Here is a 5,486-nt window from a genome sequence, read left to right as displayed (position 1 = left end):
TATTTTTTTACACGCTGTTTTTTTCTCTCTCTGAAAGGACAGCAAGAAATACAGTGTATCTCCCTCCTCTATTCAGAGAGAGAAAACATGGGGGTGGGCTTCACAATGACTGACCAATCAGAGGCTATCACAGCAGAATCGGGAGTTCCTGGTCCTGGTCATTACTGCAGGACCCTAGGCTCTCAGCGCAAAGACAGGCATGCAAATATGCGTCCCCACGGAAATAGCCCTGTCCAGTGAGGCTGAATATGTGCATACGGTCGGTGTGAAGGGGTTAAAGTACAACTAATCGCTCGTATTTCATAATCCAAATCCGTACCAATTCCCATTACTATGCTGTGTAAATTAAAAAAACTAAAAATCTTCCTTTTTTTCTCTGAAATTCCCCTTCATTTGTGTCTCACACGCTCCCCCTCCCAAGCACTGCAGCTCACAGTGGGAGGGTCAGCAACAGAGACAGTGCTGCCAATCCAGACAGCAGTGGGTGGGGCTAGCTGTGGCCAGGTGCTGAATGTCAAGCTACAGCCTTTTGATGATGTTGATAGCCACGCCCCCTGCAACAATTTCCCATCCTACTGTAGTGCAAGTATCAGGCTGCATGAGGGTGACAATGCTGCTCTGACTCCACCCACATAGAAGAAAAATATATTTTAATAATATTCTTCTCAAATATATTGACATATATATATATAACACGCTGAATTCATCTTGCCATCAATTTTCACAAGATTCCCTGTGCTTTTAGAGCTCACACTCACATTAGCATGGTGAGCCACCACCATGCTTCACAGTGGAAATGGTATTCTTCTCGCTTGTTGACAGAGTGCCAGAAGCTGTGTCAAGGTGTTGTTGGGCATATTGCAACTGGGCTTTTTTGTGGGAATGGTGCAGTAAAGGTTTCTTTCTGGCAAGTATCATCATATTGTGTTCCTTGAAACAACCACACCATCGTTTTCCAGAGCAGCCTGGATTTCTCGGGAGCTTTTCTTTACATCCCGAACAATTCTTCTGGCAGTTGTGTCTGCAATCTTTCTTAGTCTACCTGACCTTGGCTTGGTATCCAGAGATCCCCACATTTTCCACTTCTTAGTGATTGAACAGAACTGACTGGCATATTCAAGGCTTTGGATATCTTGTTACACAGGTCTTTTGATAGTTCTTTTCTGCTCCCCATGGCTCAGTATCTAGCTTGCTCAGAGCATCCACGTGAGAGCTTTTTTTGATCCATGATCAGTCATATTTTCAATATCAATGCAAAAATGTCATGATTTCTGGTGGGAGAGTCACAACTGTATATAGATCTGAGGCTCAAGACACATGAGTGCCTAGGCACAGGAAGTGCATTGCTATACCAAGAAGAATTGAAGACTGTCTTTTGACAGCTCTTTTCTGCTCCCCATGGCTCAGTATCTAGCTTGCTCAGTGCATCCACATGAGAGCTAACAAACTCATTGATTATTTATACACAGACAATTGCAATTTTACAAGCCACAGATTTGGGAAATGAACCTTTAATTGCCATTTTAACCCGTGTGTGTCACCTTGTGTGTCTGTACCAAGGCCAAACAATCCAGGGGAGGGAAACTTTTGATCTGGGCCATTTGGGTGATTTCTGTTATCATTATGATTTAAAAAAGAGCCAAACAACTATGTGATAATAAATGGCTTCATATGATCACTGTCCTTAAATAAAAGACAGTTTTTTTGATGCATGATCAGTCATATTTTCAATATCAATGCGAAAATGTCAGGATTTCTTGTGGGGGATGCAAACTTTTGAGCACAACTGTATATATACAGTAGATCTGAGGCTCAAGACACAGTAGTGCCTAGGCACAGGAAGTGCATTGCTATATATCAGGAGGAATTCAAGACTGTCTTTTGACGGTTCTTTTCTGCTCCCCATGGCTCAGTATCTAGCTTGCTCAGTGCATCCACAAGACACAAGGCAGGTTTTTGAGGTACAACTTAGGCACAATTGACATTTCTAGATGTTCCTTTCTCATTTTTGAGTACAGGTCCACTTTAGGCCAATGCTTGTGCACAGCTAATGGGAGGGTCTGTTTTGCTGTTGGAACTGTGTTGGGGCCTGTGACAGACCCAACCGGGACAGGGGCTTTTGGCGGGGACTGCAGGCTAGCCTCTTGCTTACCGACCATGGGCCCTGACATCTGAGTTGGCTCTATTCTTTGGGAGGTGTGTGCCTGGGGGGGACTTTGGAGAAGTTCAAGTCCGTGTCTCCCAGAAACACTCAGATTCTGAAAACTGGAGGACACAGAGTTTTTAGTTGAGTCACCTATTGCTTTTGTCTGTTGGCTAGTTCTCCTGGATGTTCCTACATAATGGGATTAGTTTTGTATCAGCTTTACCTCGTTATCCAATCAGTGTATGATGTTTATCCTAATGTGCAATATTTGTTATTATTGTTCATGAGGGGACTGCCCCTATTTCTGAAGTATATAAAAACCTGTATTTCTGTTGAATAAAGTGTTTCAGTTTTGCACCTAAGCTAGTGTATATAGATCTGAGGCTCAAAACACAGGAGTGCCTAGGCACAGGAAGTGCATTGCTATATATCAGGAGGAATTCAAGGCTGTCTTTTGACAGTTCCTTTCTGCTCCCCATGGCTCAGTATCTAGCTTGCTCAGTGCATCCACAAGACACAAGGCAGGTTTTTGAGGTACAACTTAGGCTCAATTGACATTTCTAGATGTTCCCTATAACATAGAAAAATCTTCTCATTTTTGAGTTCAGGTCCACTTTAACCCCTTGGCGCCGGCGCCTCCCGGCCCTTTAAGGGTTTCAGAAGCCGGGAGGTGGGGCGGGGTTTAGAGTCATTTGACCGCCGTGACGGCATGTCACATGATCGGGAAAGGTCCCAATCGAAAGAGGAGATCGGGACCAGGGGCGGACTGACAACTCATGGGTCCCCCGGGCAATAAGAAATCATGGGGCCCCTGTGTCCTCGCCAACACTCAATCCACACCCAAAAAAGCCTATGAAAGTTGTAAAGGGTTTCTTAAGGGGCCCCCTACTGACCCTGGGCCCTCGGGAAGTGCCCCAGTGCTCGAATGGTCAGTCCGCCCCTAATCGGGACCTTTCTGTGAATACCGGACATGTGTGCTGGGAGCGCTCTCAGCACATATGTTTTTTTTTAATTGCACGCAAATGTGCGGCTGCTTGGCGTCAAGGCCCAGACGCCGGGAGGCAGCACATTTGCATGCGGCCGGCGCCAAGAGGTTAAGCCGCTGCTCGTGCACAGCTAATGGGAGGGTGCGTGCACACACATCAGGGGATGCAGGGAGATAGCTACTGATGCATTTTTAAAGTTGAAAGAAAAAAAAACGAAATCTTTTAAAGTGGATTAATTGGCTTCGGGGAAGCGCCCTGGCCTGTTGGTGAACTCCATTTAACGTAACGTAGCACTGTTTACAGAACATACTTTATTTTATTACATTGTAGCTATTTACATACTTAATGATTTTGCAGGCAAAATCAGGAGCTCATTACTTACTGTATATCTCAGACAGAAGGTCCTGAAACGCAATGACAATCCTTTATTACACTCTCTGCTGCAGACCTCTTGGCAGCCGGTGTGAGTCTGGCACGGCACGCTGCAGAGTGAGGCGTGGAGTCTGGCAAAGATCTGGGCAAGCATATTGTCAATATAAGCTTTCATTGGCAGCAGGTAATAGGAAAATCCAGGGTGACTGCACATCAAAAAGCATTAGCTGAATAATGTAATGCATCGCCTACATAGGAAGCTGCATCCTCCTGGAATTGGAAGTGGAAGAGACCTTATTGTAAAAATTAAAATATACACCCCCGGCCATCCTGGTTTTTGCAAGGAAACCCCAATCCTGCTGCCCCTTTTCATCAAATGTTCCCTATTTTATCCTATGTCAGCTGCTTTTTTAAAAAAAAAATAAAAATACTTATTGTGAGTAAGAGAGGAGGCCTGTCATCGGCTCAGCCAGGAGCCAGTTAAAGGGGACCTTGCTCTTGTAGGCAGGTGTTAGAGATGATTCCCCTTTTAGGTGCCTCCTCCCCCTGGGAGAAGGTTGGAAGACTAGGCAGGACCTAGGGAGGGACGTGGGTCAGACTGGAGAAGAAAAGGAGAGAGGTTCCCCTTTTAGGTGCCTCCTCCCCCTGGGAGAAGGTTGGAAGACTAGGCAGGACCTCAGAGGGACGTGGGTCAGACTGGAGAAGAAAAGGAGAGAGGTTCCCCTTTTAGGTGCCTCCTCCCCCTGGGAGAAGGTTGGAAGACTAGGCAGGACCTCAGAGGGATGTGGGTCAGACTGGAGAAGAAAAGGAGAGAAGGTTCCCCTTTTAGATGCCTCCTCCCCCTGGGAGAAGGTTGTAAGACTAGGCAGGACCTAGGAGGGATGTGGGTCAGACTGGAGAAGAAAAGGAGAGAAGGTTCCCCTTTTAGATGCCTCCTCCCCTTGGGAGAAGGTTGTAAGACTAGGCAGGACCTAGGAGGGACGTGGGTCAGACTGGAGAAGAAAAGGAGAGAAGGTTCCCCTTTTAGGTGCCTTCTGCCCCTGGGAGAAGGTTGGAAGACTAGGCAGGACCTAGGAGGGATGTGGGTCAGACTGGAGAAGAAAAGGAGAGAAGGTTCCCCTTTTAGGTGCCTCCTCCCCCTGGGAGAAGGTTGGAAGACTAGGCAGGACCTAGGGAGGGACGTGGGTCAGACTGGAGAAGAAAAGGAGAGAGGTTCCCCTTTTAGGTGCCTCCTCCCCCTGGGAGAAGGTTGGAAGACTAGGCAGGACCTCAGAGGGATGTGGGTCAGACTGGAGAAGAAAAGGAGAGAAGGTTCCCCTTTTAGATGCCTCCTCCCCCTGGGAGAAGGTTGGAAGACTAGGCAGGACCTAGGAGGGATGCGGGTCAGACTGGAGAAGAAAAGGAGAGAAGGTTCCCCTTTTAGGTGCTTCCTCCCCCTGGGAGAAGGTTGGAAGACTAGGCAGGACCTAGGAGGGATGCGGGTCAGACTGGAGAAGAAAAGGAGAGAAGGTTCCCCTTTTAGGTGCTTCCTCCCCCTGGGAGAAGGTTGGAAGACTAGGCAGGACCTAGGGAGGGATGTGGGTCAGACTGGAGAAGAAAAGGAGAGAAGGTTCCCCTTTTAGGTGCCTCCTCCCCCTGGGAGAAGGTTGGAAGACTAGGCAGGACCTAGGGAGGGACGTGGGTCAGACTGGAGAAGAAAAGGAGAGAGGGTTCCCCTTTTAGGTGCCTCCTCCCCCTGGGAGAAGGTTGTAAGACTAGGCAGGACCTAGGAGGGACGTGGGTCAGACTGGAAAAGAAAAGGAGAGAAGGTTCCCCTTTTAGGTGCCTCCTCCTCCTGGGAGAAGGTTGGAAGACTAGGCAGGACGTAGGAGGGATGTGGGTCAGACTGGAGAAGAAAAGGAGAGAAGGTTCCCCTTTTAGGTGCCTCCTCCCCCTGGGAGAAGGTTTGAAGACTAGGCAGGACGTAGGAGGGATGTGGGTCA

This window comes from Staurois parvus, unplaced genomic scaffold (assembly GCF_062004578.1).
Source record: "Staurois parvus isolate SC_StPar_1 unplaced genomic scaffold, SC_StPar_1.0 ptg001992l, whole genome shotgun sequence".
In the NCBI taxonomy this organism is placed as follows: Eukaryota; Metazoa; Chordata; class Amphibia; order Anura; family Ranidae; genus Staurois; species Staurois parvus.
This window is presented reverse-complemented; position numbering follows the sequence as displayed.